We start from the raw sequence: 26,425 nt of genomic DNA, 5'->3' as shown, positions 1-26,425 counted from the left end.
ATTATTTAATTATTTAATAATGTATAAAATTTATATATATTTACCTGCATTAAATATAAATTTTAAAAAAATATTAAAAGATAAACTATTTTAATATTTAACCTGAAATCTGAACCTTCCAAATTTCCTAAGTGTTGGTGATTGGAGATAAATGAGTACGTCCGAGGATCCTCAATCCTTCTCCCAGAATCAAATGAGATTTAACTGCGGATTGGTTCAATCAATTTGAATTAATAAAAAGCCCTTATAAATTAATTTGAATTTATAAAAAGAATTTTTTATAAATTTATTGAATTTGATATAAATAAATTTGTTTAAATTTATTAAAATATATATTAAGTAAAACATAGATACCTTTCACCCTTTAATAAAAAAAATAATAAATGAGGATAAGAAATAGCGGAAGACCAGGGAGAGATAGGGAAATGAAGTTATTTTAAGCAGGGAAGTGCCAACCCAATTTTGGCGTTTCTGCTATGATTGATGAACATCATCTGTCAGGCCTCACTCATCGCCAACATTGCATTATATATTAAAAAATCTGTCTATTCAAATGCATTAAAAATATACCAATTGAAGTTATCACTTCAATTGTCAATCCTCACTCATCACCCACCCCTTTGTTGTCGTATGCAAGAACATTGCGTTGCATGTTTTTATCTCTTTTACATATTAAAAAATCTGTCTATTCTAATGTATTGAAATATACCAATTTTTCTAAAAAAAAAACACCAAAATTTATCTTTTTAATCAACTTTTATTCCTTGTTTTCAATTTGTTCCACACCTTTTTTTGATGGTATTTAAGGTATGGATGAAACACAGAAAAAAAAAAAATTAGCCATAGTAAGAATTTTAAGGGTTCAAGCTTTACATTATGGCAATAATAGTATAAAAAAAAGTGACAAAAAGAAGCAATGAATCCTTGAAGGAAGTGGATCAACACAAATGTAATTAGTCCTATAATGTAAAATATCAATGGACTTTGAGAATAAATCATTTCGTTATAATTGAGAATTTCTCCATTTTTATTCATATGTCAAGAAAATGAACTACGCCAGAGTTACTCCTGAATTAGGATCGACAAAGTTTTAGTAACAGCACAAACATTCCTTTTCAAAATGTCATCAGAACGTTTTTCAAATACAAAGTTACAAGTTACAAAATTAATTTTAAAAAATGGGCGTATTAATTAGGGGTAAGTTGAAGAAATCACTATATATTCTCTGTTTAATTATAAAAGAAAGGAAACCACAAAAGAGGTATAAACATGACAATGAACTCTACAATCTTCGTCGTTGCCATAAATTGAATAAACTATGAAGAGAATATATACAGAGCACGGACAAAAGGTTGAAGCTAGCAAACCTCCACGCCCATCCTCATAACCTGCTCAAATTCAGCAATTCATCAGACCAGAAAGGACACCGTTTGAAATGAGGTTTAAAAACCCAAAAGAAATTAAGAAAATGACAGTAAAAGGACCACAACAACCAATGTTACTTCCCACTCTAAGTCTCAACGTTTCCCACCTTTAAAAATAGATTATTATTATTAAATCGAGGGTAAATGGACCATAACAAACCTCATAACAGGAAATTCTAGACAATGTTAATATGTCATTTCATCCCGCTGGTACAAAATAACAGGAAATTCTAGACAAGCATTTTCAGAAATATTCGAAGAGTCAAAGAACCTCTTAGACCACTTTAGCGCGTAAGGAGAAAATAGAAGAAGAATAAAATTTGTTTGAGTGATGGAGTGGTTTAGGATGCATATGAGGCTGAATAGAATTGCTTTTGAATTGAGAGAGCAAATATGGATATGTAAGTGTCACGGGTCGAAACTTAAGCTTCGAATTCGTGCGGTTCCGGGACCCAGGTATCCACTCATCCGACCTCCCAAATAAGCCTACTTACCTCGATTCACACCCTTGTGAGGAATTGTCCGCTCTGACCCCTGACCTCAGGGTTTTGTCCTACAAAAGGTATCTCACAAGGAAGAGATTATGTGAACCCTTTTATACCTTTAAGTCTGTGATATTCTCTCCCACCCAACCTTCGTGACGAGGGTTGACCACCTTGCCTACCTCCCTCGAGGTGCTTGGCGTAGATCGAACGATTTAGGGTTGGCTCTAATACTACTTGTCATGGGTTAAGACTTAAGCTCCTTTTTAAGTCTGTGATATTCTCTCCCAATACCACTTGTCACGGGTTAAGACTTAAGCTCATTTTTAAGTCTGTGATATTCTCTCCCACCCAACCTTCGTGACGAGGGTTGACCACCCTGCCTACCTCCCTCGAGGCACTTAGCGTAGATCGAACGATTTAGGGTTGGCTCTAATACCACTTGTCACGGGTTAAGACTTAAGCTCTAAACCCGCACGGCTCTGAAACTCGAACATCCACTCATCCAACGTCCCATATCAACCTTCTTGCCTCGGTTCACACCCTTGTGAAGTATTGTCCACTCTGACCCCCTTTGGCCTCACAATTTTGTCCTACAAAAGATATCTCACAAGGGAGAGATTGTGTGAACCCTTATATACCCCAGTAACCTTCCTTTCATGTTTGATGTGGAATTCAAGACTCCTCCTTAGGTCCGTGACACAAGCACTAGGATAATTTTTCTTTTTATTATTTTTTAATTTAACAAAGTCAGCTGTTGTAGAGTGGTTGTAAAGATAAACTAATTTTGTTTGGGACATGCAAATCACCACTGAGATGCTCTATTTATATGTGCTGTCCACGTCCAAATCCATGCTCATTCTTCTTTCTTAATTTAAGCAGTTGGGGGAGCTCTTGTTTCATCCTTACAGGTCGTTTCTTTTCAATTCCATGGCACTTCCTATTTCAAAAGTAGTTTCCACAACAAACAACATTACTCCACAACTTGATGAAATTTACAAGGATCCACATGAGCTTGACTTTATTTCAATTGAAGGACCGAAAAGTATCCTGGAGAAAAAGAAAAAACAAACATCTGTTGATCCAATATCATTGAGAGAATCATCCATGGGAGAAATAAGTTTCAACATGATGTTACTTCCTATTAATGCACCTCAAGGCGATTCTGTTGTCTCTCTCCCAACCCCTTTGCTCCCTGCAAAGTAGAAGTTTTTAAGTTGTAGCCTTCCCAACTTTGCAACCGCTTCTCCTCGGTTTGGCTCAATTCTGTCAAGGAAGAACTTGAAAAATGAAAGTCAAGCATCTCCCCGACAGGTTGACAAGTTGGTCAACAAGCACTCATCTACTACACAACATCATCAGTGTCTGCTGAAAGACAACCAGTTTTAGAGAAGCAAGTCTTGTAGAGAAGGAATAAAATATGCCCTTCTAGATGAACTTGATGATCTTTGGCTGTACGACACAAACGCCCTTCAAAACAAGAACAAGCACCATGGTCATTGTGGTTTAATCTCCAATCTTAATGTTAACAATGATGGTCGTCGAAAAAATAGTCAGAAGATGGACGGTAATGAAGTTGACTTCAAATGCTGCGCTCTTTGCTTGTTCTTACCAAGATCGGTAAGGCAAAGATAGTGAGGCCAAGAAAGACAGAAGCAATGTTCATGAAGAATAATGTGATATCCAGAATAGTTTCCCTGAAAAAGTTTGAATGCTGATCCTGGGCTTCATTAACTGTGATACCAGTCCATGATGGGGATGGAGACTCCATGAATCTCTACTTTGATCTACCATTGGAGTTGATCAAAAATCTTGGAAACAATGCACATTTACAAGTTTCTGCAGCTTTCGTGTTTGATAATAAAGATAAAAAAAGAGTCCTGAAAAATGGTTCGACTCCAACAAGAGCAAGAGGCAGGAAATCTCATGAATCATCTCGCCATGTTAGGATTTCTACATCATCCCCGACATCATACCCTGCTCTCACCTGCTACTTGCATCACACCTCGCTTGCGTAAGGCTAGAGAGGATTTTAATGCTTTCTTAGAAGCACAAAGTGCATGAAAATTTCTTCCCCAATGTGCCCTTAACATCGTATTTGAAATATTGTTTCCCTCTTTATTTTTCAAGAAGGCATTTGTTGGGCCTAAAGCAATAAACACAACAATACAAAAGTAATATATCACATTAAATCCACAACAATAAATAACAATCAATAATAAAAAACACAAAAAAAATAAAGCACACCAAGATTTACGTGGAAAACCCTCATGTGTAAAGGAAAAAAATTATGGACCACCAGAAAAATCTCCACTATCAAATAATGGATATACAAAATTTTTCTCTGGTTAAAACTAGAGCTAATTAATAACTAGAAAGACAATTAGAGAAATCTTACCAAATAGGTGGCTCAACAAATATACCTGAATTTGTTCCTAAAAAGGTTAAAACTCGATCTTCACTATTTAAAATGTAAAACTTTAAATCATAAATCTGCTAATAAAATTTCAACTCAATTGGATCACAGATCAACTTTCGTTTAACTAACTCTCCATTTTCCCTTTCTCTCTATTTTTTTGGCTTTTTCCCCCTTTCTTTTCTTAGTTTATGACACCACCTTTTTTTTCTCCTTAAAACAGCCACACCTCTTTTTATTAAGTAACTAGGGCTTTATGTAAAAAGAAAAACCAAGGCTTATGGCCTTTGATTAGTCTAAACCTAATTACATGGGGTTGGACTCCACTTTTCTAACAATCTCTCCCTCTAGCCCCATTAAAAAGTGATTCATCATCATAACAATTTCATTTAGAATTTACTTTGGTCAAGAAACTCATTCCGACTAAGTTAGTGTAAAGCTCAAGCTTATCCTTAAGAAGTGTCTTAGTCAATATATCTACTGCATACTCATTAGTATGAACTTTTTTCAATAGTATCTACTGTTTCTCAATCATTGAACGTAACCAGTGATATATAACATCAATGTGCTTCATTTTAGCATGGTATATGGCATTCTTACTCAAATCTAAAGCACTTTGGCTATCATAGACACTAAATGTTCTTTTTTATCCAACCTCAATTCAAGAAAAAAATGTTTCATCCAAAGCATTTCTTTATTTGCTTCAATTGTTGCAATATACTCAGCCCTGTAGTTGATAAAACAATACACTTTTATAACTTAGACTACTAAGACATAGCTCCTCCCACAAAAGTGAACAAATACCTTGAAGTAGATTTTTTACCATCAAGATCACCTGCCATGTCAGTATTAGTAAACTCTTTTAAAACTAGTTGTGAAACTCCATAACTCAAGCACATTTTTTAAGTGCCTCTTAAATATTTGAAAATTCATTTCAATGCTTCCCAGTGAACCTTTCTTGGATTAGAAAGAAATCTACTCACTACATTAATTGCATGAACAATGTCAAGCCATGTGCAAACCATAAAATACATCAAAAAATCAATTACAAAAGAATAAGAAACTAACATAGCTAATAGCTATTTCTTAGTTACCGAACAAGATTTTTTACTCAAATGAAAATGATTGACAAGTAGACTGCTAATCGATTTAGTATGTTACATGTTGAATCTACTAAGCACACATTCAACATATTGTTTCTATGACAACCATAACTTTTTAGCTCTTTTATCCTGAATAATGTCCATATCGAGAATTTATTTTGCTAGACCTAAATCTTTTATGTTAAAAGACTTAGACAATTGTTCTTTCAACCTGCAAACTATACCAACATCTTATCTAACAATCAACTTATCATCAACATATAATAAGAGAATAATGAAGTTACCATCAAAAATTTTTTTAACATACACACAAAGATTCGCTGCTTTTTTATGGCTTACCATAAAAAAATTAAACTTTTTGTACCACTGTTGTAGAGCTTGTTTCAAGCCATACAAGCTTTTTTTTCAATTTGCAAACTAATTGCTCTTTCTTTTTCACTTCAAAACCCTCAAGCTGATTCATATAAATGTCTTCCTACAAGTTATCATGTAAGAATACAGTCTTGACATTAAGTTGCTCAAGCTTAAGATTCAAACTAGCTGCTAATCTTAGTACCACTCGAATGAAACTCATATTCCCAACTTGAAAGAAGATCTCATCAAAATCGATGCCTAGTTTTTGAGAAAAACCTTTCACCACCAATTGAGCTTTGTACCTCACTAGCTTGTCACCATCTTTTTTCAACTTAAATATCCATTTATTTTCCAACAACCTCTTCCATTTCAAAAGTTTAACAAGATCATTTGTATCATTTTTTTCGTAATGACTCCATCTCTTGTTTCATTGCTTTTAACTAATGCTCTTTATCTGGAGTAACCTGCACATCTTAAAAGCTCTTTGGCTCCTCTTTATTAGTAACTAAAATAAAGTCTAAACTTGGATATCCGGTAGATGGCCTATGCTCTCTAGTAGATTTTTTAGGCTGAAACTCTATACCACTTAATGTCGAAGGTAGCTTCTTTTGCTCAACACTTTCAGGTAAAGAAGATTGCTTTCTTTGCTCAAAATTGATTCATCTGGCTCATCACTAACTGTGATTGACTCATTCATATCCCTAAATTCTATTTCTTACTCAATTTCACTATCTATGGCTCTTTCTTGTGAAACTCTTATAGGCATTAAAACATCACACTCAATAATAACCCGTGTAGTCTTTTCATTTTTGTCAAGGTTTGCTATGATTTTTTTTATGAAAGATCACATTTCTACTTGTGATTATCTTTCTTTTCACTGGATCCTAGATTCTATAACTAAATTTCTCATCACTATATCTTACAAACACATATTGTGTTGCTTTATTGTCAAGCTTTGACCTATACTCTTTCGATAAATATATGAATGCTTTATACCAAAAAACTTTTAAGTGAGAGTATGAAGCATCTTTCCCTGTCCACATTCTTTCTGAAATGTCAAAGCCCAAAAAATAATGATGGTGATCTATTAAGCAAATAACAAGCTGTGTTGACTGCTTCACCCTAAAATGGCTTTGATAATTTTGTCATCCTCAAAATACATCTGACTTATTTCATAATGGTGCAATTCATCCTTTCAGCTACACCATTATGTTATGGTACTCTAAGTTTTGTCATCTCACGCCTAATCCCATGCTTTAAATAGTACTCTTCAAAGTCTTTGGATGTGTATTTTCCACCATTATCAGTCTGAATACACTTCAATGGTAGTCCTATCATCCTTTCCACCATGGCATGAAATATCTAAAAATACTATAATACCTGACTTTTTTTTTTCAACATATACACTTAAGTCTTACGTAAAGCATTATCAATAAAAGTAACAAAATACCTACTACCACATAATGACTTAACCTCAGTGGGATCACATATGTCAGAATAAATCAATTTTAATATATTTTATTTTCTCTAAGAACTCTTACGAAAAAAAGCTCTAAGATGCTTACCAAACAAATAATAATAACATGAATCAAAAGATATACCTTTGGTCAAGCGAATGAGAGACTGCCTTACCAAATTCTGTAACCCCTTCTCACTTATGTATGCTAGACTTTTGTGTCACAAGTTTGCTGAAGCATCATCTTCAAAGGCATTATTTGGTTTCCATTCAATTGAATCCATATCTTGTACATTATACAGCATAAATTTCTCCTTACAACTAACAAAGATCCTTTGAGAAGTTTTCACTACACATTCTTTTCTCGACTTTCATATCTTTCCTTATCAAGGACATTAATAAAAATAAATTCATTCTCATATCCGAAATATATCTTACATCATTTAAAGTCAACATGTAGCCCATACTAGGTTGTACAATAATATCATCAATCCCAATAATCTGTTACACACTCTTATTTTTCATCTTGGTGCAACCAAATTCTTTTACTTTATAAGTTGTAAACAACTCTCTCTTAGGAACATAATCATATGCCACTCCTGTGTCAACTATTTACTCAATGTCGGGATCACCAACATGATTATAATCACTATGTGTACAAATCAAAGTAACTAAATCACTATATGAATTCACTGCTGTAATATTACCATAATCTAAACTCTTGTCATTCTCATCTTTTCATTGTTGCTTCAAGATTTTACAGTATCGTTTTATATAACCTGTTTTACCACAATGAAAACACTTCACTGTATCTTTAAACTTAGATCTATGTTTAGACTTATTATGGCTTTTTGAGTTATAACCTTTGTCGATGTTTTTACCCATGTTCTTTATTATCAAATCTTGATTCTCAAAGTCTAAATCTTTTTGCCTTGCTTTTTTATTAAGCATATTATCTTTTACCAAATCCAATGTCATCTTGTAATCAAGAGCTAAATTAAGAACAATTACAACTAAAGTATTTCAATTACCTGACAATGAACATAAAAAAAATAAAGCCTTCATTTCATTTTTCATCTTAACCTCCATAGTAGTCATTCGATTAAATATTTCTTAAAAATTACTTAAGTACTCTATAATCGATTGTCTATCCCTATAGTGTAAAGTTACAAGTTTTTTAACAAACATAGCTTTATTTATATCAATTTTTCTCTCATACAATGCTGTCAATTTTTTTCAAACAGTGTAGGCATCTGTCTCCTAAGCTATATGATGAAACACACTGATATCAATCCATTTTTTTATTGTAGCCTACATCTTTCTATCTAACTTCTTTCAGCTTTCAGCTTTCATCTTTCATACCTATTAGTTTAGTTGAATCACCCAATATTGGCTCATATAAATTTTTACAGTATAAATGATCTTTCATCATAGGCTTTCAAATTGAATAATTTGATGCTATTAATTTTATCATGGAACCCGCATCGCCCTTCATAATCTTAAACAAAATTTAGTTCTGTCTTAGGCTGCTTCTATATTGATGTCTCAAAATAACCCTTGCTTTGATACCACTTGTTAAGTTTGAAGTAATAAACATAAAAATACAGAAGCAATATATCATAATAAACTCACAGAATAGACAACAATCAATAATAAAAAATACAAAAAAAATAAAGCATACCAAGATTTATATGAAAAATCCTCTAATATAGAGGAAAAAATCATGGACCACAAAAAAAACTCTTCACTATCAAATAATGGATATACAAAGTTTGTTTCTAACTAAAACTAGAGTTAATTAACAACTAGAGAGACAATTGAAGAAATCTCACCAAATAGGTGACTTGAAAAATACACCTTGGATTTGTTCTTAGAGAGCTTCAAACTCGATACTCACCATTCAAAATGTAGAACTCTGAATCATAAACCTGTTGATAAAATTTCAGCTCAATTAAACCGTAAATCGACTTCAATTCAACCAACTTTTCTTTCTCTCTTTCTCTCTATTTTTTTGGTTTTTTTCCCCCTTTCTTTTCTTGGTTTACAGCACCACCTTTTTTTTTACCTTAAAATAACCCCACTTCTTTTTATTAAGTAGCTAGAGCTCTGTATAAAAAGAAAGACCAATGCCTATGGCCTTTGATTAGTCCAAACCCAGTTACATGAGGCTGGATCCCACTTTCCTAATAGCATTGCCCTAAGAAAATAAACCTCATACAACAGGTGATAGTATGCCAGCAACTTGATGAATTTAAAAGAAGAGATATACTTGATTAAAGTTAAACCTATATTTTTTTCTTTATTGTATTAGTATAATTTACTTTACAAATTGCATTGCAACAACAAAAAATATTTAAATGAAGTTTTTTAAGTGAAATTTGTGACTTTCTCATTTGACTTTATCAATTTATATTTTTTATTAAATTTTTAATTGAATATTTTATATTAAAGATGTAGACACTTAAGTTTATCTGAATCGAATCCAACTAATTATCAGGTTCTTAAAATCTGATTCAATTCAAATCTAACATTTTTTAATTTTGACAAGTTTTTTCAAATTTGAAACCAATTTAATCCAAATACCTTAAGGTCAAACTTGATCAAACAAAGTCAATTTGATCAAAATCTATCTAAATCAATCAAATCGAATTGAACTAGGGTCAATTTTTCAAAATTCAAAACCAAATGGGATTAATCAACCTTGAAAATCATATTTGAGATTTTAAAGCACTAAAAACTTTGATTGTACTTCAAGAATGGTAAAATTACTAAAATGTCCATCAAGGGTAGTTTTGTAATTTAATCTTTTGAAGTTAGATTTTAGTAAAAACTTTCAAATCATATTTAAATATTATTTTACGATTTTTTATGCATCAAAAATCTTGATTGCACCCAAAGAGGTGTGAAATTATGAAAATGTCTTTTGAGGTATTTTCATAATTTGTATTTTCATAATTTGACCCTCTCAAGGTTGAATTTTCATAAAATGTTGTAGATTACAATTTTATATTATTTCATAATTTTTTGTATATTAAAAATCTTGATCACACCTTAAAATGTGTAAAATTATCAAAATACCTTTAGGGGTATTTTCATAATTTGACTTTTACAAGGTCAATTGTTCGTAAAATGCTCCAAATCATGTTTTCATATTGTTTTATAATTTTTAATGCATTAAAAACCTTGATCACACCTTGAAAGGTAAGAAATTACTAAAATGCCCTTAAGGGGTAATGTTGTAATTTAACCCTCTCAAGGTCAGTTTTTTATGTAAATTTTCATATCTTAATTTCATATTATTCTAGGATTTTTGTGCTTTAAAATTTTTTAAAAAAAAATGAAGAACGAATCAAGATTTTCCAAGAAAATTACATAAAATGTGAAAACTTTTTAATGGGGGCAAAATGGTCCATTCACATATTTTTAGTAGTATTAAAATTGTAATCTTTGTCCATGAACATGCTAAACCATGGAATAATCTTTAGAGATTGAATCAAATGGTGAAAAGTGATTCATTGCAAAGAAAATAAAGGAGAAAGGATGACCATTGGATGAAATTTTCATTTAAGGGCTTGCATGATTTTGCATAGGATATTTATTTATTCTTAAGGGTTTGGAGAAGGAGTAGGCAACTAGGTGGCATGAAAAATAGGAGAAAATAGTAAATAATAATAATAATAATAATAATTTTGAAAGCTTGCTTGAAGGTATAATCTTCATTATTTTTTTTTACATTACATTTCATCACATTTCATTGCATTTGCATATTATTTTATATTTTCTTTCCATTAACATTTTTGTTTCTTGAGAAAATCTACAGTTGTTTATCTTTAAATCTAAGCTTGAATCAAAGTTTCATCCAATTAAAATAATAATTGTATTTGAAACAAAAGAGATCAAGCAAAATTAAACAAATCTACCACTAAAATGTACATGAAAGGTTCGGCCAACTTTCATTCCTCCTATGGCCGAACCTTTCCTGGTTTGTTTTTCATGCTTATCTTGCTTTAAATAATGTTTGTTGAAGTGTTTAATGATATATTATGTGTTACATGCATGATTCTTATTTGTTTCAGTAAGTTTCCATATGGTGTTAGGTTTATGTTTATATTGTTATAATTTCTTCTTTTAGTAGTTTACTATATGTTTGATAAAATTTTCTTTATAATAAAAATATCTTTATCTTCTAGTTCTATAAGTGCTAAATACATTTTTCTAAGCTAAATAAGATTGCATGATGATAGAAATAACGATGGGAGCATTTGGCCAAATTCCCATAATGCTTTGTCGAACCTCCCCTTTTGTAAAAATGGCTAAAGGTTGCTCTTGTTATATTTATTTGCTTGTGTTTTTGGTTTGTTCTTCAATATTTTTATATGTTTGATGAAATTCCCCATGAACAAAAATAATAGATTAGTAGAGCTTTTGGTGATTTTAGTTTGTTGAAATGAATTTCAAAATAAAAAAAATAATGGAATATGTCTTTAAATTTTTAAAATCCTTTAGTTTTTGATCCATTTTTACTATAATGTTACATGCTTATTTAATTTGTAATATATTTTCAAGTATGTCTAGGTTTGTGATAAGTTTATTTTCATACATGGTCCATACATTAAAGTTTACATTTTCATTAATTGCATTTTGATAATTTTTGACACATTGCTTCCATGCATCAAAGTTTGCATTGTTATCAATGGAATTTTAGTAATTTTGCTACATAATCAAAGTTTGCATTTTTCATTGACAACATTCCTGTAATTTTTGTCACATACATTTTTCATGAAACTCTAAACTAAACTCCAAATCCTAAACCCTACATCCTAACTCTCAACCTAAACTCTAAACTTTCCTTTTTGCATCTCATTTTACTTTGTTGTTACATGCATTCTTAAATTGTCATACATTTATACTTTGTCATTCATGTTTAATTGTTTTGCATTCATCATATATTGTTACTATGTTCATACATGCCATGTATATATTTTATAAGTTTTTTTGTAAAGAAAAAATATTTTGAAAATAAGATAATATCTCAAGTAAATATAGTCTTTGAGATCTAACCTAAATATAGAGAGACTCTTAATGATTATTATTTATTCAAGATATCATCTTGGTTTTGAGGGGTAATCTGAAAACTCTTAAGTTAAAGATATTTTTTAAACTCTACTTAAAAATAGAATAGTGAAAAAGATGTCTTGATACTTAAAACTTTTTCATTTTGATCCAAAAATAAATTATTTTTATTTTCAAAGAAAAATTAGAAATGATTTGTTTTAAAAAAAAAAAAAAAGATTCAATTTTTGGAATAAACATATGAAGAAAAGGAATTAATTTCTAAACATTAAAGAGGGATTATTTTTATAAAAATCTAAGGATAACATATAATTAATTAGTACCATCTTCAACGGACACTACGAGGATGTTAATCCTTCCTCATGAGTAATTAAATCCTAAACCCAATTCTGATTTTCACAGACTGCAAAATGTTCTTTTGATAAACTTTGAACCTGTTTTAAATCTTTTATTAAAAAGATAATTTTTAGGTGGCTAATCACTCCCTAAAAAAGATTGGTGATAACTCATTATTTTAGTTTTTATTGAAAATGCTTTTTAGCCCACATTTTTTCATTCCTCAAATCTTGCGACTGGGTTGTAGGCCCATGCGTCATGACAAAGAACTTCATGAATTTCACCTAAAAAACTTTATATAAGTTTTTCTTGATTTGCTAACAAATTAAGATTTTGTTCAATTGATAAAAAAATGCAATAATGCTAAAGAAAGCAAAAAAAAAAGTGACCACTGAGCAAATCAAGGCCTGTTGTAGTATTATTATTGTAATTGAAAACAAAACGAGTTAGAAAAAAGTGTGTTTAAAAGTTTAGTAAGAAAAATATAATTTAAGAATTTTAAATGTTTAACATTATTGTAAAAAAAAATGTTTTATGATCATAAATTAAAATGTCTAAAAAAATATATTTAAATAATAAAAATTTAGAAACATGAGGATAATAAAATCATTTTACTAATAAAAATTGCAATGACCACAAAAATAGGAATGCCAATTGATACAATTGGGACGAGTAGAGCATTACCCATCCTCGATTTTTGATATTATACACATCTTCGTACATATACAGAATGGGTATTTTAAATTCATCCACATCTCCATCCCTGTGAATATTTAATGGGTATGCGTAATCCCTGTATCCATGACTTTTCAAAAAAAAATTATTTTTTTAGTTTTTATTTTTATCTTGCATATTTAAGTATTTTTTTATGAATACGTATTTTTTTAAATACTATAAATATTCTGGGTAAATTTTTTCTTGTTTTATTTACAAGAAAGCCATAAATATAAAGATGAGAAGACAAAACTCTGATTACAGAAAGTATTTATCTAAAGAAAAACAAATAAAGGAAAATAAAGAGCAATCAAATCAAATCAAGTTAAAGGATCAGTTTCCTGATTTCTAGCTATTTGGTATGGGAAACTTATGATTAATTTTTAAAATCTTAACACTCCCCCTCAACTAGTGAGTAAATATCATCTATTCTCTTTAGTCAGTACATCTACTAGTTAATTTTTTGATTGCATATAAGGAGTTACAATGAGTCCATTATCTAACTTTTCTTTCATAAAATGTCTATTAACCTTAATGTGTCTATTAACCTTAATGTGCTTGGTGCGGTTATGTTGAACAGGGTTATGAGCTATGTTAATAGTTGATTTTTTGTCACAAAACAATCTCATAAGTCCATCTATTTTTACTCTAAAGTCTTTTAGAATAATCTTAAGCCACAAAGCTTGCAAATTCCATATACCATGTCTCGAAATTCTACTTTAGTACTTGACATCACCATAACACATTACTTTTTACTCCTCCAAATAACTAAATTTCTAACTATAAAAGTATAATAGCCAAATGTAGACCTCCTATCTATTAGAGATCTTGCATAATCTACATCAATATATGCCTCAACTTGCAACTTATTCTTTTTTTGAAATAGAATTCCTTTTTTAAGAGTACCTTTCAAATATTGTAGAATTTTGTAAACCGCCTATAAATTATCCTTTTTTGGATCATGCATAAACTAACTGACCACACTCACTGCATAAGCCATGATATGCTGAGTATGTGAAAGGTAGGTTAATCTCCCAACCAACTTTTTGTAACACGCTTTATCAATTGCTCCCCTTTTGTTTTCTCAACCTAGCTTGTGATTTGGATCAATAGAAATACTTGAAGCTTTACTTCCTGGAGTGTCTGTTTCTTTTAGCAAGTCTAGTACATATTTTCGTTCAAACAATATGTCCACCATTTGGAATATGCCACTTTAATCCCAAAAAAGTACTTGAGTTTACCCAACTCTTTGATTTTGAACTCTTAAGCTAGTTAGGTTTTTAGTCTTTACTAATCCTCTTCATCATTCCCAATAACAACAATATCATCAACATACACTAAAAGCACAGTAATTTTCTCTTTATTCGAGTGTTTGATAAATAAAGTGTGATCACCGTGATGTGGTCTATAGCAAAATCTCACTATTGCTTGAGTAAACCTTTCAAACCACACCCTTAGTGATTGTTTTAACCTATACAAAGTCTTTTTTAACTTACAAACTTTATTAGGACTAAGTTTTTCATTAAATCCTAGTGGGGTTTCCATGTATACTTTTTCCAAAGTTTCATGGAAAAATACATTTTTCATTTCTAATTGTTAGAGTTTCGATTTAAAATGAACATAAAGGGATAATAGAATTCTTATTGTATTCATCTTTGCTACTAGAGCAAAAGTCTCTGGGTAACCTACCCCATAGGTCTACATATAACCTTTCGCAACTAACCTTACTTTATACCTTTAAGAGTTCCATCTACTTTAAACTTCATTGTATAAACCCACTGGCAACCAACTGCTCTATTGTTTTTGGGACATGAGACAATGTACCAAGTTTTATTCTTTTTCAAAGCCCTCATCTCTTTCCTTATCACACATCTCCAATTTTTGTCTCTTAAAGCTTCTTGTACTATTTTTAGAATTTTAATTAAGTTCAAGGTAAAAAGAAAGCTTTTGCATTGTGTAAAGAAATGGTATGAGGAAATAAAGTTGAATATGGGGTGTTGGGTGCACTTTTGTCTTTTTTTTTTGAAAAGCTATAAGAAAGTCAATGTCAGTCTCTAGGATAGGCTAGTTATCACATAAAATAAAATCATTAGCTTCAAAAACATGTATATTTAAAGAGCCTTTATTACCTATGCTCAAGTTAGGCTCATGGATCTGTTTTAATACTTATGAAGACTTTACTCTCCTTGAATATTGATGTAGTTACTTCAAAAAAGCTATTGAAAATTGGTTTTTTTGTATCCATACTAGGTTTAATGGTTTGTAGATTTGAACATTTTACAAGAATGGTATCAATTTCATCTGTTAAGGTTGAAACTTCTACTAGAATGGTCTTAATTTTATCTACTAAGGCTAGATTTATCTCATTTTCATTATTTTCAGAAGCTACTGTAGGTTTGACATTTTAATTTTCATTAAAAAAAGGTTATGAGAAACTTTCCAAAAAATATGAAGAACCTAAGCACACATCTTTTTTAACTATGTTCTCCCTCTAGAGATAAGTAGAATGAGGCTTATAGAATAGTTCACTTTCTTGGAATGTAATATCCATGATACAAAGATTCAACTGGTAGAAGGATCATAACATTTGTATCCCTTTTGAGTGGAAGAGTAGCCAATGAAAACATCTTTTTTTTTTTTGTACATGAGGATCTAACTTAGACCAATTGGTTTTGTGCATAGGTAAATAGGCTATGCAACTAAAAACTTTTGAAGAAAAACTTTGATGGGAGACAAAATCAAGAAAATTCTTAAATAGGGTAGATAAAAGGCTTTCATTTTTTAAAACTTTTGAAAGAAGTCAATTAATGAGATGAGCAGCTATAAGGACCGATTCACCTAAAAAAAAATTGAGGACATTTGACTAGAATAACAATGCACGAGTTACTTTTAAAATGTGGTAATTTTGCTCAGCAATCTCATTTTGTTAAGGTGTGTCAACACAAGATGACTCATGAATGATACCCTATTTTTTGAAAAATAAAAAAAGAATTTGATTAAAATAATCTCTGACAATGTTAAATCGAATTCTATTGATTTGTTCCTTAAATAGTGGAGAAATCATTTTATGGAATTGAGAAAAAATGGTGCTAAGTTTTTATTTTTCTTTCATAAGAAACAACCAAGTTATGCAAGTGCAATCATCAATAAAAAAAAAACAAACCATCATGCCTTATTAACATTAGGAATTTTTTAAGGACCCTAAAATCAGAGTGGATTAGAAGGAAAATTTTATTGCTCTTTATTGATTTTGCAGGAAAATAAACACAATGATGTTTCGTAACTTGACAAACATCACTATGAAAATCAATAATAGAAACATTTTCAAACAAAGAAGGAAACATGGACTTTAACAAAAGAAAAAGAAAAATGTCTAAGGCAAAAATGATATGCCCAAACTTGAGATTTATTTGAAAAAGCCAAAAAAAAAAAATGGTTGGAAAGAGGTGAGTTGGTACTCTATTCCACAGCTTTGTAAGTCTTCAAGTTAGTACAGCCCATCCTATTCTCTAGCAAATCCATTCATCTTCCCCAAGACTAGGTCTTGGAAAACATAATGAAAAAGGAAAAAGGTTATTTTACAACAAAGTTCTTTGGTAATTTTATGAATGAAAATGAGATTAGTGGATAATTTAAGGATATGTAAGGTATTTTTAAGAAAATTAAAGGAGTTAAGTGATTACTTCCATGGCTAGCAGTAACAATATGAGATCCATCTATTACTTTAATTTTTTTATTTCCAAAAGTGAATTTATAAGATTAAAAATTAATAGCATTATAGGTCATGTGATCAATTGCACCAAAATCAACAACCCATGAAGTTAAATGTGCAGTACTTGAAGCTTTAGATGTTTCAGTTAAAAGACATACCAACTTGGGCAAGAAAGCAAAAATCTGACAATTTTGCCAATGATTCCAAAAAGCACCTCAGCTTTTCCATCTTTTTTCGATTAAATTTCTTGGACTCTTCCTTGTTTTGAGAGCTTGTTTTCATATTTGTCTCTTCCTTGTTGGTAAGGTTGGCTTAGCCTTGTGTATAACCCTTAAACCCCCCAATTTGAGTTAAAACTTCTGCCTTACTATGTAGTTTAAAGTAAGTATATCGAGTATGGCGTGATTTGTTATAGTACGAACACCATAACCCATCTCTATTAGATTTTTTTTCAATTTTTGTCGAGTACTATCACCTAGCTTAGTTTATTTATTTTCTTTGTCTCTAATTTTTTAAGATACCATAGTAGTAACTTCAGATGTATAGGGTTCTAGCATAACTATTCATCAACTCTTTTCAGCCTGAACAATGAAAAATTTTTCACAAAGTGTTATGACTAGGTCCTTACCAAAAGTCTTCACTCTAATTTGATAATACTCAGTATTCAACTCTGTTAGGAATTCAAACACTCTATCATGCTCCAAAAACTCTTAAAAGATCTTATTATCTTATTGTAGTAGTTAGTTAATATGTTTTTTTGTTTAATGGAAGCAACTAGCACCTTTAACTCATAGACTAGTGCAATATCCTTTTTCTTAAAATATGTTTGTTGTAATGTCTCCCATACGGCTTATACAGTGAAAAAAAACATCACATTTCGACTAATCACTAGTTCCATAACCATGACATAATCATAGAATCTTCTGCATCCCACATATTAAAGCCTAGGTCTTCAAGGCTTGGGCGATCATTAGTCAAGTAATCTATCTTCCCTCGCCCCTTAAGGAAGGTTCAAACAATCTATCTTCATTGTAGGTAATTTGTTCCATCAAATCAATAAGATGGGTTCATACTCTATTGTTCATTATTTGAACCAATCAACTGACGATCATTCACATTGGATAGCGAAACAGTAGCAGGTTCACCTATAGCCATATGTGGCATATTAGGTAAGGAGGTAATGGAGGTTGTTGACATCTTTAGGATAATATTTTTTTTTTGTTTTCTAGGGAAGGGAGAGATTACAATGAAGGCAAAAGAAGGCAAAAAGTTATAGGGCAATTAAGACCAAAAAAAAAAAGACACAGAAACTATAAGAACGACTCTAATACTATGTAGAAATTCTGTGTAACTTTTTTCTTGTTTTATTTACAAGAGAGCTATACAATATATAGACAAGAGGACAAAACGCTAATTATAAGAAAGTATCTATCTAAAGAAAAACAAATTAAAAAAAATAAAGAGTAATCAAATTAAATCAAGTTAAAGGATCAGTTCCATAATTTCTAACTATTTGGAATAGGAAAGTTAGGATTAATTTCAATAATCTTAATAAATACAAATATATTGGTTCTAATAAAAAATTTAAATCCGTACACATCCCCGTCTCCATATCAAAATTTAATACCCATCCCCATCCTCATTAGGGTAAAAAATCAAAATTTTCATCAAATTTGGGTAAGATTAACATTCCTGCAAAAAACACTTTTTTAAATTTTTTTTTGTTTGAGTTTACAAATCGTAATATATACACACACACAAATGTAACATAGCTCACTCCATGCTAGCTTAATACAATAAGAACAATGCGTCGCCATGGTTGATATCAACGAAAAATATTGGAGTAATAACAACTTGTGAGAATCTCATTAGGGTATCTCTATATGAGGAGTTCAATTTTTTAGTTTCATAGTTTCATAGTTTTTGTGAGTTTCGATAAGAGTATTTCAATGTCAACATCAGTAAAAAAGTATATTAGACATAAAAACTAGTGGCAAGTAGTTTATCTGATGGCACAAGACATATAAAAGTGTGGAGAAGCCTTTCCCTAATAGAAAAAAATAAAGATTGAGTAAATATAATTGTTGAGCAAGTGAGTCAAGGGATATTGGAAGAGGAAAGATGGTTGATAGGAAAGCTTCTCTCTAATAATCATTTTAACAGAGAGGCAATGCTAAGAACTTTTAATGTAATATAGATGTTGGTAAGGGAACTACACATCAACATATTAAACATAAATCTCTTCTTGTTTAAGTTTAGGATAAAGAAAGACAAAACAAGATTTCTAGATGGATGCCATGGTCCTTAAACAAACATCTATTGCTATTCCATGAATACGATGGAGATTTAAGACCATTTGAATACAAGTTCAACTAAATAACATTTTGGGTCAAAGTGTACGATCTACCAATGAAATGGATGATCAAGAAAGAAATGGAGTGTATAGGTCAAAAGATCGAAGAATTGAAAAACATTGACATAATCAAAGATTATTTTGGTTAGGAAAATTTTTTTAGGATCAAAGTGGAAATCGATGTCAGAAAACCCCTAAGAAGATGTGTAATCCTAACTTAGAAAAAAAAGGTTCTAACATAAGGCCACTTCAAATATGAGAGATTTTTAGAACTATACTACACATGCAATCTACTTGGCCACATAGAGTCAGAGTGCAATGAGACTGATGAGTTAGAACCATGAACTAAAATGGAAAGACAATATGGCGAATAACTACACATATCACATGTTAAAAAGAATGTTAGAACTTTTGGGATCAGCATATGATACCAAGCCAGAAGATCAATTCAAGGCTCAACATAAAGGAATACTAAGACAAAAAAGGTGGACAAAATTGAAAAATGGTGAAGAGTGGCAAAAATGGATGGAAGGAAGAAAGAAGACACTAGGGTTAGCAGTCATCTCGAAACGAAAGGTAGTTATTATTATTTTTTTTAGCAAAAAAAATAGACATGAAAATTAGCATTGATAAAAGAAGAATGAGGGGAATAACTAGAGGGAGAATTCTTAAGAGATTTTAGGGATCAATCCATTAGTAATTCTAGTAAAAAAAAAAAAGGGAAAGAATTTAAAATCATTATGATCTATTCTCCTTGAACCAAAAATTGACACATGCAAAATAAGTCAAAGCAATAGGTCAAATGATGTAGGAAAAAAATGATGAAGTGATAAGTTGTATAGACCATATAATCATTGGGTCCTAGGTTAATGTAGATGGGTTAAGGGGACGTAGAAGCCAAAACCTTAAACCATGCAAACACAGCTAGGCATACAAATAAAAAAGAGAGAACAAATAGGGACAAGAGGCAAAAATTGCTAAAAAAAATAAGCAAGCACTGTGAGTAGAACTCCAATAAAAGACATAGTGACACTAGGGAAAAAAAGTATGCAGATGGTGAAGTAAATGTAAATAAGGGAAAGAGGATAGGAAACCATAAATTAAACATCCAAAAAATGATAAGGCTTTTAACTATGAGAAAATAATTGAAACGGTGATGACTGAATGCTAATCTCGTTAGACACTATGAAGTGCCTAACATGAAATTACTGTAGGCTTAGGAACCCATGAACAGTTCATGCCATTTGATAGTTGCTGAAGAAAAAAGACCTTCATGTAGTATTTTTAAGTGAGACAAAACTACATATAAATAAGTTAGACATAATAAAATGCAAATGTATGAGAGATTATTTTAGGGTGAATTTTGATGGTAGAAGTGGGGGATTGGCAATGATGTAGAAAGAAAGCACCAACTTAAAGCTAGTTAGCTATTCCAAGAATCATATAGATATCAATGTAAAAGGAAAGGATGATGAGCATGATTGGCGTACAACAAGTTTTTATGGGAAGGCTGATGTGCAAATGAGAGAGGTGTCATGAAACTTGCTAAGGAATTTAGTAACCCAATCCAATAAATAGTGGCTATGCATTGGTGATTTCAATAAGATTATATGGTCACATGAAAAGCTAGAGAGAAGGCAAGATGAGAAATAGAAATAGAAGAGTTCAGTGATGCACTAACAGAAGCTAACCTTGATGATCTCAATTTTCATGGCACCTGGTTTACATAAAGAAAAAGCAACAATAGCATATCCAATGTAAGAGAAAAACTTGCTAAAAATGTGGCAAACCCAGGATGGTGGGAAAGGTTCCCACTATTTGTATTATTCCATCTAACGGCATCAATGTTAAACCACAAGCCTATTCTACTCAACACTATAGGAAACAAACCGAAAGGAAAACCAAAAAAAGAATAAGCATATTTTATTTTGAGGCAATACGAGCTAAAAACTATAAATGTCAGCAAAAGATCCTGTTGACGTGAAACAATGTCAACCAATAATATATGTTACAGAAGATAGAGGATACCGACAAAAACCTTAAAGCATGGCATGACACAAAATACAAGAACATGCAAGCTAAAATTAATATGCGACAAAGAACATTACAATAAGTAGGTGACTAACCAGTCAATGATGAAAGCATTTAGAATGCCAGAAACATTAAAAGGGAGCTCAATGAAATGCTGGATAAGGAAAAAGTTTTTTTGGCCCAACATTCATATGTTGATTGGTTTAAAGATTAAGATCGAAACACTACTTTTTTTCATACCAAGGCAACCTAATGAAAAAGACACAATACCATACTTGGTTTTGAATATAGTAATAAGGTATGGTGTGAATATGAGGAAATGGTATAGAATATTGCTACAAGCTCCTTTAAACAGCTTTTTCAGTCCTAAAGGTGCAACAACTTGGATAAAATTATAGAGACGATGAGGAACGGGTTACCAAGGATATGAATGAACTCCTTATTGCTAAATTAAAAAATGAGAAACTAGTTAAAGTATCGAAACAAATGCATCCAATAGAAAATGCCAAGTCCAAATGGTATGCCTACTTTGTTCTATAAAAAATACTAGCATATTATAGGTAATGATGTTGTTAAGTTTTGTTTACAATTTTTGAATATGGAGGGTAAAGTAGAGGAAGTAAATCACACAAACATTATTCTAATCCCAAAAACTAAGGAACCACAACACATCACCCAATTTAGATTGATTAGTCTGTGTACTGTATAAGATTATTATTAAAATGCTAGCAACCAGGCTAAAATTGTATTACCCAAGTGTATTTGTCAATCACAAAATATGTTTGTCCCAAGAAGTTGATAACTGACAATGTAATTATGGCTTATGAATTGTTGCACTACTTGAAAAATAAGAGAACAAGCAGAACAAGCTCTTTTACCCTAAAACTTGATACGAGTAAGACATATGATATAGTAGAATGGCATTTTTTGCATGCTATGATAGAAAAACTAGGCTTTCATAATGGATGGATATTTCTAATCATAAGTTATATATCATATGTATCATATTCTATTGTCATAAATGGTTCTATTACTAACAAATTTTACCTAGAGAGATACCTCAGACAAGGAGACCCATTGTCCCCTTATTTGTTTTTGATCTATAGCAAAGGACTATAAACCATACTTGACAGAGACAAATGAGATGGTGTAATACATAGAGCCAAGCCAGTCGAAAAGGACCTAAGATCAGTCACTTATTTTTTGTCGATGATAGCTTATTTTTACAAGGATAAATAGAAGTAAAAATGAAAAAATGAAGCACATGCTAAAGGTATACAAAAGTGGTTATAATAAAAAATCAACTTTGACAAATCAGCCCTCTTTTTTAGCAAAAATATGTATGGGCATCGGAAAGAGAAAATCTAAAACATTTTTAGAATTTAAGCGATATCAAAACCTAAAAAGTACCTTAATCTACAGACTATATTGGGAAAAGGATGATTTAATGCATTCTAAAAGATAAAAGATAAAGTGAAGGGAAAAATAAAAGCTTGGGAAACATATGCTTATCATATGGTGGAAAGGAAGTTTTCATAAAATCAATTTTCCAAATAATCCCTCATATGCTATAAGTAGTTTCCTGATGCCAAAGTTTTTTTGTAAAGGGGTCAATAGCATAATTAGTAGCTACTGGTGGAAAATTGATGGAGAAACAAAAAGAAGGCACTAGCTAAAATAGAGATATTTGTGTCAACTAAAAAATAAAAGAGGAATGGGGTTTAAACAGATGGAGAACTTCAACAAAGTAATGCTGGGTAATTAAAGATGAAGACTCCAAATGTAACTAGATAAACTTGTAACGTAGGTGTTGAAAGCATGGTATTTCCCAAACTATGCATATGTGGATGCGAGCCTTAAAAGCAAACCCTTACTCACATGGAAAAGTTTATGGTTTGTGAGAGGCCTAGTTGGAAAATGACTTCATTGGTGAGTTGGCATTGGGATAAGTATTAGAGTCTAACATGACAAATGGATACCAACTTTAAGCATTTTCATGCCACAAGAACTAAAGGGCAATGTTGATAGAGAATGTGTGGTGGCAAAGCTTATAAAGTCAACCACAAAGATTTGAAAACTTGATGTCATTCACAACATGTTTAACGAGAATGATGCAAGAGCCATTTATGCAATCCTTGTAAGCAATGTGGGGTGACTAGACATGCAAGTATGGCATTATGATAATAAAGGAATATATACTATATGAAACACGTATAAGCTACTATGTATCGAGAAAGAGGAAAACAACCCTAATTGGTAACATGATGAAGAGAACAACCAAAGTTTATGGATGAGGATTTAGGCCACAAATGTGCTAAACAAGATAAAAGCCCTTGTCTAGTGTGACTACTATGGTATTCTACCCACCATGCAAAATCTTCATAAGAAAGAACTTGATGTTAATGTAATTTGTTCTAGGTGTAGAAAGGAAGAAGAGTTAGTTTTCCATACACTTAGAAAGTGTCCAAAGACAAATGATGTATGAAAGCTGTTATAGTTTGAATATGAGATGGAAAGTAATTTGACAAATGTGAAGAAGTGGATCAAAAATATATGTAATATTGTCACACATGAACAATTGTAGGTTTTTATGACCATTGCGTGAAGTATATGGGGTGTGTGAAATAAAAACCTACACAGAGAGACCAAAAAGAGCACGTAGGAGCTAGTGAGATTTATAACAAACTCTATTGTGGAATATAACGTAACCCAATCATAGATACATAGGCTAGTACATTGGTGAAAGGATAAAGACCTCCAAATCCAAAAAAAGTGAAAGTCAACTTCGATGGTGCATATGACAACCAACAAAAAATGAGAGGGATAAAAGTCATTATTAGAGACGAAATGGAGGCTGTGTTGATAGCTACCACAAAAAGAATGATGTTTACAATAGATGCTTTTCAATTAGAAGCAAGGATGATAGTAAAAGCTCTCACATTTGCATTGGAGTTGGGGTTTAGAAAAGCAATATTAAAGGGTGATAGTTTAACTATGGTGAAAAAGCTACAATCTAAGGAGATTAACCTTTCGTCGATCGACATTATGATAGAAGAAAAAAAATACAAGGTAGGCTAAATGCTCAATTTAGGATTAGAAGTTTAGGTGGGTGCTCAATTTAGGATTAAATGCTTTAATTTACACGAATGAGGATTAAACGTTATCAATTTATAATAATGTAAGATTTTTTTAAAACACAAAAAAGCAATGAAACACAAATGCCATTAAGTTAAAAAAATATTAACAGATAAAAATTACGTATATTATTCAATTTTTAAAAATATTTTGCTTTTTGCCTATTTTTTACCAATATTCTCTCTTTTCAAACAAATCTCATCTTTTTTCAAGTTTTCTTAATCCTAAAATTTCATAAATTTCAAAATTTTCAAAAATTTCTTAATCATAATATTCTTCATCAATTAAGTTAGATCAAGATTTCCACTTAGCCAAAGGAATGTCCATTTTAAAGCTTCAAACACAGTTTAAAAATATGAAGCTGTTAATAGATATTATCATTTGCACAGCAAAAAAGAACAGGGGATAAACTAGAAAGGAACCAAACAAGCAAGACAACAAGCAAAGAAAAGAGATCAATAACGGTGATAATGGAAAACTGAAAGAAAGATGAGGACAAATCCTAGTTGCAAATCTTTACACAATCATTTTCTTTACTTTGATTTTATGTTTTAAAAATTCATTCTTTCAAATTCATGTGAATAATGAAGTGGCTCTTTCAAATTTATGAAAGTTGCTAGAAACTCAAGTGAAAAATTAGTTTTGTAAAAATCGGGTTGTTGTTCATCTGGGGGTAAAAGGAACAAATAGAGGGAAAACCAAGCAAGATTACCACCCATCAGTTAACTTTCTAGCAAATTCTTGTCACTAAGCCTCCACACCTATTACCAATTACCACCCCTATAGTCACTACCAAGAACTACCATACCCAACCCTTGCCACAAAAAAAATCATCACCAACTCAACAGCCAAACTAACACGAATCAAGCTCTCCTAGATCATCGAATACATACCTACAAAGAAGAATAGATAGATACAACAACCAACACAACAATAATAACTTCAAAAAGGAAGAGAAAGCCTCATCTATTGAAGGAAAACAACATACCTTAAAACGGCGACCATCAGAGAGTCAGAAAAGAGAAAGAAAACTTTGATCTCGAATCCACAAATATCTAGCAAGTCTTTGAGAAAACCAACTAGATCATGTTAAAAAGGAGACTGAGATGAACTTACTGGTGAAATTTGGAGGCCAATCAGTGCCGCAAGCATGTGGCTGGTGGTGGCGTATGGTGACATGCGACGGTCGAAATCTAGGAAAGGTTAAAGAACCGACCAATGTTCATTAATATGCAAAGAGAGTTCTTTAACTTAAAAGTTAATTAATTAAATTATAATTTTTTTGTATTATCTTGCACAAATGGATAGCAATATTGCCATATCAGCAAAAGATTATACTATTCATTTGCCATGTCAACAAAAATATCATATGAATTAAATAATTTACTTGAGTCATGGTGCGTATAGTGCACACTCTTAAATTTATCAAAAAATTCATATATTATTATAAATTAATAACATTTAATCATCATTCATACAAAATAAAATATTTAATCTTAAATTGAACAACCACTCGTAATTACAAAATGCATGTTCCAAAACAAGGAAATTTGGTGGTCCATAGCCTAGCAAAACGTGAACTCCAAAGCAAAGATAACCAGGTCTGGATGGAAGAGTACCTTAGTTTTCTTGTACCACTCTTACAATTGGATTCTGTCCTATTTTAATGAATGAAAGTAACCCTAGTTCTCACAAAGAAAAAAAAAAAAGCAGCTTCGCCTTTCAGGCTTTGCCTCTAAACAACAATAACTAATTATGACTTCATGTCGTAAAACATGCCGAAAAACATACAATGATCATGAGTTGTGAATATGTACGTGTAAGTAGAATTCTTTT

The 26,425-nt window shown here is 31.2% G+C and overlaps 1 long non-coding RNA gene and 1 pseudogene across 1 annotated transcript; one reads left to right on the top strand and one right to left on the bottom strand.

The window, feature by feature from the left end:
- Positions 1-1,173: 1,173 nt before the first annotated feature.
- On the bottom strand, positions 1,174-25,823 carry LOC149513845 (uncharacterized). The gene is made up of 2 exons (XR_016329959.1): positions 25,578-25,823; positions 1,174-1,388 (listed from the first exon to the last, which is right to left on the bottom strand). It is a non-coding gene; the product is annotated as an uncharacterized LOC149513845 (long non-coding RNA).
- Positions 2,837-4,543, top strand: LOC111301015 (uncharacterized; annotated as a pseudogene).
- Positions 25,824-26,425: the final 602 nt, after the last annotated feature.

This window comes from Durio zibethinus, chromosome 18 (assembly GCF_047325235.1).
Source record: "Durio zibethinus cultivar Kanyao isolate XHJ-2024 chromosome 18, ASM4732523v1, whole genome shotgun sequence".
In the NCBI taxonomy this organism is placed as follows: domain Eukaryota; kingdom Viridiplantae; phylum Streptophyta; class Magnoliopsida; order Malvales; family Malvaceae; genus Durio; species Durio zibethinus.
This window is presented reverse-complemented; position numbering and strand designations above follow the sequence as displayed.